The sequence below is a fragment of the Tupaia chinensis genome, unplaced genomic scaffold, assembly GCF_000334495.1.
Source record: "Tupaia chinensis unplaced genomic scaffold, TupChi_1.0 Scaffold145870_1, whole genome shotgun sequence".
NCBI lineage: Eukaryota > Metazoa > Chordata > Mammalia > Scandentia > Tupaiidae > Tupaia > Tupaia belangeri.
Window position 1 is genome coordinate 2,015,847 of NW_006205727.1, and position 11,439 is coordinate 2,027,285.

Consider the following 11,439-nt stretch of genomic DNA (forward strand, 5'->3'; position numbering starts at 1 on the left):
GGGGGTGGGGTTGGGGAGTGATTTCTCGCTTTCTGTCTCTCTGTCTCCCTCTGTCTTTCTGACGAGTGCACGTGCCCTACAGCAAAAACCTCTACAAAAAAATAAAAACAAGATTTGACTAGAGGTAAGTAGGCTTTTGACTCAGCAAAACAAGCTGTAATTTTCATCAGGGAAATCTGATATATAAAACTATCTCCTGTAAACACTAAATTGTGTGGTATATCTGACAGGATATAATTTTGCTCTGAAGAAGTGATAGAGAGAAGGGAATCTCTTTTCAAATCACTACTGGCTCATTGACATTTTTTCTTTGTGTAACATTCTTTATTCTCCTAACCTAATACTGCAATTAAATAACAGTTCACCTTTCAGATTTTTTTTTTTTTTTTGTGGAGTCACCATTATTTGTGTGTGTTAGAACATGTTTAAGTAGAAAAGTTAGGAATGTAGAGACGGCAGGAGGGACACTTTGATGTAGCTGTGTGAGGGATGCATAGTGAGTCATCCTAATGTGTGAAAAACTATGTGTGCTAATGCTGAGAAGCATTGCGAGTGATGATAGCTTTTGCTGACAAGTTCTACCCTGAACACAGCCCTTCTGAAATGAAAGGGAAAAGAAGCTGTTTATATTTCTATTTAAGTCTGGGGGTCGATTTTCTTATGTAAAAGGTGCAAAACTCATAGTAACTGAATACTAGGAGAAAATAGATACTGTATGTTATCTTTTATACTTTAGCACTGTCATTAAATGTTGCTGGAGATCCATGACATTTGAACTCAATTCTTAGCTAGTAAGCTAAAGTGAGTTTTCCAATAATGTTGTGAAAATAAATATGATTTTGTAAATGTTTATTCACACCTTGCTTCTGTGCGTCGTGTGGGGCCTGCTTTCATGGTACATGGTACTATTTAATCTCTGTATTTGTTTCTGTTTATATGCTCCCCATGTGACTTGTCTGAATAATATACAATATAATAATTATAGCAATATTTATGGAGGGTTTGTTTTGCTCCAGTGGGCTGAGGACTTGATATTCTGTATATTTACTCAATTAATCCTGATGACTATATAAGGTAGGTGCTATTACCACAAGTCTCTGATTCCAGAGTCCCAGTTCTTAATCATTACACTAGATCATTAGCTAAGAGAATAAAGAATACATTGCTGTGCAAATTTCCAAATTTAGTTCTTTTTTAGGTAATCATTTAGGTAATCGTAGTAAATGAGAACATGAGACTCTGGGGAATCTCCCTATCCTTCCAATTTTCTACAGGGGTCTTAAGAATCATAACTGGAAAGGAGAGGGATTTTAATATGAAAAGTGTTTATGAAAAAAATTTAAAAACATATATTTAATTAATTATTATGATGATTATTTTAAAATTTGTTATATAGCATGTGCACTTACCAGAGAAAGAGAGAAAGTGAGAAAGCAAGCTCCAGGTCTGGGACTCAAATCGGAGCTGGCCATGGGGGAGTCCAGTGCTTTAACCACCACACCACCTACTGGTCCCTGAACTATCTATCTTAAAATGGTATTTATTTACTATGTTTACACACACTTTGTATTAGTTAATATACCTTTCAAGGTAGGCCAGTAATGATTGTTCAGAGCCAGTTACTAAGGTTACACACTGCTGGCAAAGAGAACAATGCGAGTAGTAATTTGAAGGCCCCTTTGATTGTTGTCATTAGCTACTTGTAAGTCACAGTTGTTTCAGAGGAGAGAAATCCACGCTAGATTTTTCCTGAAGCACCTTAGTGCATTTCGCCTTGAGCATTATTACTCAGGTTTATAGTTTACCGATCTCTTTTATACAAATGGGTTTGTTTTTAACACATGTGATAACATAGCACTGATGGGTAATCTAAAGCATAGTTTAAATATTATAAAAATAATTTTATTAGTCACAGACTGATAGTATTCTTAAATGGAGAGTAAACTAAAATTCATGTTTATTCTTATAGTCATTGTTACTGTAGAATTAATAATTAGATGATATACTTGAAAGATGATTTTTTTAGCTATACAAAAGTAGTATTTCAAATCATAGAGAACATAAAATAACTAAAGACAAATGTAAATGCCAATTTAAAATAGTTTCCTATTTTATCCATTTTTATATAGTTTATATAGATTATCTTGACAACAGTGTATAAGGTTTCAAAAAGAAAAATATGATACAAAAAGTTGAATATGGAAATTATGTGGAAAGAAATGAAATCTTCTTTTGTTCATACTTTTCAGATAAAAGATATTTAGCTAGTATAAAGGGCATCATTTTAGCCCTAAGAGATAAAGTACAGAAATCTTTGGCAAGGTTTTAGATTAAATAAAAAGAATTTACATACAATGTGTCACCCATTCAAGGAAGGATGTTTTCTTCTGATATTGCTCTGTTAAGGAAAAAGAGATTAGTGTGACAAATATATGGTGGAGAAGACATTGTGCAAAGGAACTCTTTCCTAAGTTACCATGTGATTATTTGAGCAATTCAAACAGTACAAAATGCACTTTTGTTCTAGTAAACTTACTTCTTGCCTAGTTGTAGCAGCTTTCTGTCAAAAATGCCTGTCAAAAACGGTGTTATTTGCAGCTGCGTGGTTGAGTACCTCCTTGGCTCTTAGTGATAGATGTCTCCACATAGAAGAAAGGTTCCTATTTTTTTCTATAATGTGCAAAGACGAGACTGATACAGCATTTGAGCTTTCATGTCAAAGAGAAGGTTAAATTTGGCTATATTGGAAAATAGTAAATGGAAAACGGAAGAGCATTCATAGATCTCTTCCAAAGTCTTTTCCCCAGCCCTTTCGATAATTAAAAAGAATAAAGACTGGGACCAGCTGGTGGAGTGGTGGTTAGGGCACTGGATGTGGCCAATCATAGTTTGAACCCCAGACCTGGTGGCTTGAAGATCATGCCAGGTGTGTGTGCACGTGTGCCCCAAATCCCAAGAGAAGAATGGATTGTGGCATGGTCATCCTCCCTTGGGGGTGATTTCTCATTTTCCCTCTTGCTGTTTTTCTCTGGTGAACAGACACCATATGGCAAAAGCCTAAAATAAATATTTAAAAATACAGACACTATGAATGCTTTGTGCTCTTCTGTTTTTCAGAGGGTCTACCAACAACCATTTTACTGACTTTTGTCTGAAATAAAAGAACAGACAGATAAAGACATGTTAGCTTTTATCTCTCTATTTTATTTACTCTCTAGCTCTCTAGGGATACAATTTATATGTATTTAGTGGGAAGCATCTTGGGATGACATTTCCTAAAGGCTTAGCTTTTTATTTTTTATTTGTTTATTTTTTAAATCAGGAGAGACCTTTTCCTGTGATTTTAGAGGAACTGTCAGAAGAGCAGAAAAGGGGATGAGGGGATTGGGAGATCTGGTGGTTCTTCCAGACATAAGATTTCGCTTTTCTGTCCCCCCTGATTACATGACTTGCTTTGACCAATGAAATGTGAATAAAAGTGGCATGTGCCCCATTTAGACAGAAGCATTTACTATTCAGTGAGAAGCACTGATGGGAGCTTGTTCCTCAGTAGCAGTTGTGGAAACTTGTGTCCTGCTAGAGCCCTTCTCATGTGAGTTCCCTGAATGACCAGGATAAACCAGGCGTCCTTGACAACGCAGCAGATAGGGAGTGTGAGTGAGAAATTCTTTGCAATGTTAAGCGTGGAGATTTCGAGATTGTTAAACTCTTGCAACATAAACTAGCCCATTCTGATATATAAATAAATTCATCTTTAGACATGAGGTTTTGCCATAACAGAAAACTGCCATTTATGTGACAGGCTGCAGCAAATAGCAAGGAAACTGATGATGGAGACTGGGAAGACAGTAATCCGGGAATCAGAATGGCAACATCACAATCAAAACCAGTCTGTGCTCAGCCGAAAGCTCCAGGAGAAGCTGGAGAGCGGTGCGAGTGGTGTGATGCTGTGTGGATCTTTGTTCAGCTGTGTACGTCTGTTCCATTCTGCTGCATAAAGAGGATGGTGGTGGTTTTTGTTTATTTGTGTGTTTGTTTTTTGATTAAGCAGTGTCTTATAATTTTAAAAGTACTCTCACTAGCCCTGTAATGGTTTGGGTGGGCCTCTCTTGATCATAATGATCTTACTTCTTAACTGAGAAACACAAATAGCTCCTGATGTTTTTCCTGATTTGCTTTTCCTAACCTAAGGAACTTAGTTGTTTAACTTTGACCAGAGAAGTTATTCAAGAAGCAGTAATTATCTTAATGTACATTGAGTGTGGTGTGAGAGAGTAACATGATAGTCATAAAAATGTAGTAGAGTAATAAGAAAGACCTAAAAATCAGGGGAACTATCAGGCAGGAGAATTTTAGTATCAGCTCCGCCAATATCTAACTGTAGAACCCTTATGAGTACTTGGGTTTCCATATTCTTTTTATTTCCCCGAAAAAGGGTGTGTTCTATTATTCTGCGAAATCCCTTTCAGTTCTATAATGCTAGTTTCTACCATAAGGCTGAGATACTGAAGAGGGAATAATTCTGTTCTGCTTCACTACAGAGGAGAAAATATGGACAATGAGTGTAAGCCACATGAAAGCAGACTTTATATATGAAAGAATTCTCTAACAAAATGTGAGCCTCTCACATTGTAATGAGCCTGCCTGAGGAAATCTTGACTTTCTCATCAGTGAAACTATTCCTGCAGAGGCTAGTTAGCAATCTATCAAAGATGCTATAGAAAGATTTTCACATCGAGTAAAAAAAAAATACATCACGTTTTCATTTCTATCAAACTTGAAGATTATATAAAATGAGATTTTTAACTGGAAAAAGTTGTGTATTTTTCACTTCTAAGTGAAGAGGGTTAAATTTCATTTAACATGTTCTCTATAATTTCATCTCAACATGTCTCATTAAGCAGTTGTCCACGCTTGATTAAAAGCTGCCTTTCTAATTGAAGAAGAACAGAACATTTTCAGTCAAAATCAGATAATATACCTATTAAATCAGCTATCTTAACTTTAAACACAATGCTCAGTTAATAAGCTCCAATTTAAGTCTTGCTACTTCTAGACTTTATAAGCAGAAAAATCCAAGGATATGCTTCATGTGGTTTTCTTGCTAGACATGAGATTCCTACTTCAGGATAAAAAGGTGATTGATGTTGCATTATCACGTTGTCATAATATATAAAGATGTACATTTCAGAAACAAATTGTATATTCATGCCTGATACATTTTCAACTCTTAGGCACCTACTTATGCTGGCATTAACACAATCCTTGTATAATGCCTTCAACACTTTGACAATGTAATTTTCAGTCCATCAAAAATATAGGGAGGAAAAAAAAAAGGCAGTATCAACCACAGGTGTAATTACTGTTATGCAGAGCTAAATGCGCTCCAGGGATAGTTTAGTAAAGAAGCTAGAGCTGTAGTGTAATTTTACAATAAGCAAGGGCCAGCCTGGAGGAGATACGACAATTAATTAGGTATGTGGGGTGAGGCAGGCGGATACGCTAAGGGTTGCATGGGCTGTTTAGGTTTGAACAACTGAACGGGTGATTACACTGTTCACTGGGATAGGAGATCCTAGACGGGGAACAAGTGGTAGGTGAGGGCATGAGTCCAGACTTGAACGCATTGAGCTTGATGTGCTTATATAGAAATTGAATAAGCAGTTCTTTATATGGATCCGAGCTGGAGAATGAAGTCTGAAGCAGAAATATAGCCAACATTCATTTTTCAGATTGTAGTTCTACCCTCGTGTAGATGGTGTTATCTACATATAGATGGTGCGTGAAGGTGTATGAGTGGGTGTAGAATGAGAATAAAAGATCTACTGTGATAAAACCTGCAGAGCTCTATTATTTAGGAATAGGCGGAAGAGTCTACAAAGAAGGCAGAGAAGGAATTGACGGGAAGAATGAAAAACCAGAAAGTGTGTATCACAGATATCAAGAGTAGAGTATTCATCAAGAAACCTGGCAAAGTCAACAGTCAATGCTAGCAGTAGATCAGAACGCAAAGTTTTTATGGAATTTAATTCTAAGAGGACCATGAGAAGTGATCTTGAGAAGAGTGGTTTTCTGGACTGGTACCGATAGAACCCAGACACGTTCTAGATCAAGCCATGATTAGGAGAGGAGGAGAGGCAATGAATGTGACCAGAAGTGGTGAGAGAAGATCGGAGGGACATATATATTTAGAAATAAATATTTCCTATGAAATTAAGTATGTATTCTGGCTTGGCTAGTTATCATTTTGTCTTGTCTGGAACATATTCACTTTTATGGATGAGAACTCATTTTGAATAATGTGTTGCACAAGTATTGAATTAAAGCATCTCTAAAGTCCATAGTAAAAATTGACTATGTCTATAATTCTAATTTCTTAGTAGGAAGATAGAGAATAGATATAAAGTTTTAAGTTAAAATATTTTTAAAAGTTTAAAGTTGAAATGGTGAAGATTTTGTTTTTTGATTTTTTTTTTTTTACATATTTCTACTTATATGAGATTGCCTGAAAACTTGATTAATATCTTACTGTGTCCCTAGGAATTATCACAGTGCCTGACACGTAGTAAACACTGCATCCATTCTTATTGAATTAATTAGTTTGGAGAGAACTTTCAAATCTGCCATACTCTATAATCTTTCTGGAAATTAATTCAGATAAAAGACTTCATTGGAAGTGATGAAAGTATAATAAAAAATATTTTGACTTTGTGAATAATGATTTCTTTATAAGAAGATTTAGAAAGCCTATACATTAATTTTTTCCCAAAAAACAACTTATAAATATTTATTTTCAGAAGTTTAAAAGCTAATCTTTGTACAAAATAACATGTTCTTTAGTGAAGAAGTGAAGTTTTAGGGGAAAAACTGAAATAAGCTGGTCTTAAATCGCTTACGTGATGTCCCCTATTACAGCCTTTTACTCCAGTTATTAAGCCCGGAATAGCAAAAGTGAGCCCAAGAATAATCCCGTGCTTTATGAATCTTTGGAAGACAATGCTCTTTAATAAAGGGTTGAAAATGCTGCATAGTTTCCATATAATAGTTATTGGTGGAATACAGTTATTCCTCTTCAATCTTAAATTTGCTGGTCACATCGAATACTCCCCTGAGCCAGAAGGACTAAGTCATACTTATCATGTTTCTAAAGCATAGGCCGTGTGTTTAAGGGTCCCTGAGTCCATGTATAATAGTGTAAGTGAACAAATTTAAAATAAAAACAATACATTCTAAAAGAGAGAAAGTGAAGTTTAATGGTTTGATCCATTCCAGTAGGGTGGGAAATATCCTCCTATCTTTCTGCACTTCTTCCTGATAGGTGCCTCCACCTCTGCCATCTCTGTTGGAATGAAAATGCAAGTTTTTCTCACTAATGAAACTCTACACAGTACTGTGACTCCACCCATTAGAAAGTGCAGATATTTTCATTCCTGCAATTTCCCCACATCCTCTCTAATGGGATACTTCATCCTGCAAATATGTAGAGTTACCATTGTGCAAGTGCCTTCATGAGTAAAATGCTATACAATAACGTTTTTACTGGCCCAAAATTTCATACTCTCGCAAGGTAGAGTATATTTCATGAGAATTCGGTGTTTATTTCTAAATAGAAGAGAGGATTTCAAATGTGTACAACACAAAGTAATAGCAAACGTTTGAGGTGGTGTATGTGTTTATAGCCTTGATTTAATCCTTACACATTGTATACATATATCCAAAAACCACATTGCATCAAGTACAATAATTCTATGACAATTAAAATTTTAATTCAAAAAAGTATGTCGTTTTATATGCTTTGATCAAGATCTGCCTGTTAGAATTAAGATTTTTGTCTTTGGGGAACAACTGTATCAGAATAGGTGTCATTCTTTGTCTAAATCACTCTGACTATGCCTGTCCCTCAGCTTTTTGCAGATTGAATGGGAGAATAACAAAGCCTTACTGTCACTGAGGTACAGCTGCTTGTGCAGTGCCTGTGATTTACTGTGGTTCAGATCTGGTTTTAAGATTGGCAATCCACAAACCTCATTTTGTGCTACATTAGTCACTGTTGGAAACTGAACTAAATGGCTTTCGAACCGGAATTGCTAGTACTAGTACTTTAATATTCTTTACAGAGCAAGTCATTTACCATTATCAAGTGAAAATGAATCATTGTTTGTTTCGTGCACCATACATCAAAACTTAGGGAGGAGGAGAGTAAAGAGCAGGGGTTCACGCAAGACAATTTGAGGCCCGTGATGCCCCCATCAAATGAGCAGTCTCTTTCTTTTTTCTTTTTCTTTTTCTTTTTCTTTTTCTTTTTCTTTTTCTTTTTCTTTTTCTTTTTCTTTTTCTTTTTCTTTTTCTTTTTCTCTGGAGAGGTTTTTGCTATAGGGCATGTGTGCTTGCCAGGAAGAGAGAGACAGAGAGACAGAAAGTGAGAAATCACCCCCCCGCAGGGGGGATGGCTATGCTACAATCCCTTCTCCTCCATTCTCCTCTCAGGATCTTGGGCACGCATGCACACACGCCCCACCTGAGTTTAAGCCACCAGGTCCGGGACTCGGACCGCGGTCAATCACATGGGAGTCCAGCAAAATAGCCATTACCTAACTGCTGGTCCCAGCAGTCTCTTTCTTAGATCAGACTGCTGCTGTCACCTGAATGCAGCGTCCATTCCCTTCAGCAGTGCTAGTTACACACTGGCAACTCTTGTTTTCTAAATATCCTTTTCCTACATTTCCCCTGCTGGTTAGAGCTGCTTTTGTGAACTCTTTATATACTGAAAGACATGGATACATTAATTGCATTGAAGGTCGAAATGCTTTGATACTAGTTTTGTACTTACAAAGTTTTCTGACAAACTAGAGGTACAATGTGTGGGCATGTGTCCCAGATCAGATGAGGCAGTCTCTGAGTTTGTTCTCACAAAGGCTAAATAAAACCTGACTATAAAACGGAGCGTATGAATGACTCCCATTTCAAACACCAAATAGGAATCAATGTCTCTGTGTGTGAGCTAGACAAAGCTTTGTTATTGAGTAGAGAAAATTTAGGCTTGTCTCATTCATTCACGCATTCATATTTATATTTTTTGACTGTGTTAGGCAATTGCTACTATAAAATTTTATAAGAATGGAATGATGTACAAGAAAAACACACACTAGTGAACAAAGATGAAAAAAAAATCTTTAAAACAATACTAACAAATCAAATTCAACAGCATATTAAAAGAATCATACCTCATGACCAAGAGGGATTTAATGCAGAGATGTAAGGATGGTTCAACATATGCCAATTAGTCAACGTGATTACACTACATTAACAGAATGAAAGATAAAGTTACATAATCATTTCAATGGATGCTGAAAAAGCATTGACAAAACTCAACACCGTTTCATGACAAAATCTTTCAACAGACTAGGTTAGAAAAAATGTATCTCAGCATAATAAAGATCATATATGGAAAACTCATAGCTAACATTCACTGGTGAAAAGCTGAACGCTTCTTCTGAATAAGTCAAGGATGCCTGCTCACCCCACTCCTATTCAGCACTGTCCTGGAAGTCGTAGTCAGAGTAATTAGGCAAGGACAAAAAAAAAAATAAACAAATAAAAAAAAAGCCAGAGTTGTTACACTTGGATGTAGAATAACTTATCAATCACATCAGAGGTATTGCCTCTTAGTCATTACCTCACTAGTGAAATACCTTATCATCTTATCCCAGAGCACCTATCATTATTGAATGCTTTCTGTGTTCCCGGTACTGGGCTTTTCATAGTCATTGTCACATTTAATCCAGACTGCCATTCCACGAGGTAATTATCGTTATTTTTATTTTAAAGACAAAACGCTGCAGTGTAGCCTGTATAGCCTATGAACAACAAAGCTGAAGTCTGAGTGCAGGCAAGGTGTTTCAAAGCCTGAACAATATGACACCGAATGACTTCACTTACTCTAATATTTTAAGATATTTAATGCATTTAACAATAATTTGTCACTTTTTGACATTTATATTTACTATAACTCTCCTTCAAAATCAGTTTGAATTGTGTAGAAAAGACATAACATCCAAGAATCCTTGGAGTTTATCTACTTATATTCCAATATCCTCATATTATTGACAGAGAAATTAAAACAAAAATAACTGATTTGCCCATAATTTGTTTGAGAACAAATTCAGAAAATACTTCATCCTATTTGTGACACATATTGACTTATGTTCTAATACCCTCATATTATTGACAAAAATTGAAGCAAAAATAGCTGATTTGCCCACGGTTAATGTATGTCTCTATGGTAATGAACACTCAGGGCTAAAGTTGCTGGTATAATATTCTTTTTACTGTATTACATTGCCTCCCTAAATTCTTTTCATGTTCATTTGTGTAAAAGAATCAATACAATTTAAACTAGAAGAATTTTCTGACAATGGAATAAATTGAGATAACAGCTCTGTAAGTCAGTAGTAGTAATCAGAATATCCCATGCATTTTAACTTAATGTAATTGTATATTATTTTCTCTCTATTATGGGAATTAGGCAGGAAAAGGATGTACACTATATAGTTTAATGTGCTGATAAAACATGATAATTAACAGAAGTTTCACATAAGTTCACATAAGAAAAGGCAACTGCTGGTGTTTTTGTTTGGTTTATCTTCAGAATTTTCAAGGGCTTCATTTGTTTTTAGAGAGAATTTTTGCTAAAGGTGTATTCACTCACCAGAGAAATACAGAGAGAGAGGAAGTGAGAAATAACCCCCTCAGAGATGATAGCCATGCTATAATCCCTTCTTTTCCATTCTCCTCCCAAGATTTTGGGCTCACATACACATGCACCATGCATGAATTTCAAGCCTCCAGGTACAGAACTCAAATCCCAGCTGTCCATATGAGAGTCTAGTACTTTAACCACTACACCACCTGCTGGCCCCCGAGGGCATAATTTCTTTAAGATGCATTTGCAAAGTTGAAAATAATGTCTTAAATGCTGGCAGTAACAGTGACCATTAAAAGAAACTCAGAATTTTACTAGGGTATATTAGAGATAAGAAGGTATTAAACATAATAGTTAATCAGAGAACTCTACCTCTTGGAAAATACTGAGTTCAGTGTTCCTGCATAAAACATTTCAACATTGATTACAAGAATGGACTATATTATACTCAATGTTCTTTACATTCTAAAATTTTATGATTCTAGGTAGATTATTTTCCATATCTAAGCTACCTATGTGTTTAGACTTTCATAAAGTACTTAGAATCATGATCAAAGTAGCATCCTAGAAAACAAATTAATTTTAGAATGCTCATTCTGTAGGACACCATTTAGCCTTTAGAGGTTATACTTTGTAAAGATAGTTAGTGGGAGGTGTAGAAAAAAAGATACCAATGTAGGCACCTTTAGAAAACAACTTTTGACTAGGAACTTTTAACAATTAAGATGAAGGGAAAG

General features: G+C 35.7%; 1 protein-coding gene across 1 annotated transcript in view; it reads left to right on the forward strand.

Annotated features, from left to right (window-relative positions):
• TMEM117 (transmembrane protein 117) overlaps positions 1 to 11,439 on the forward strand; it is a 524,240-nt gene that overhangs the window by 349,363 nt on the left and 163,438 nt on the right. The window lies entirely within an intron of this gene.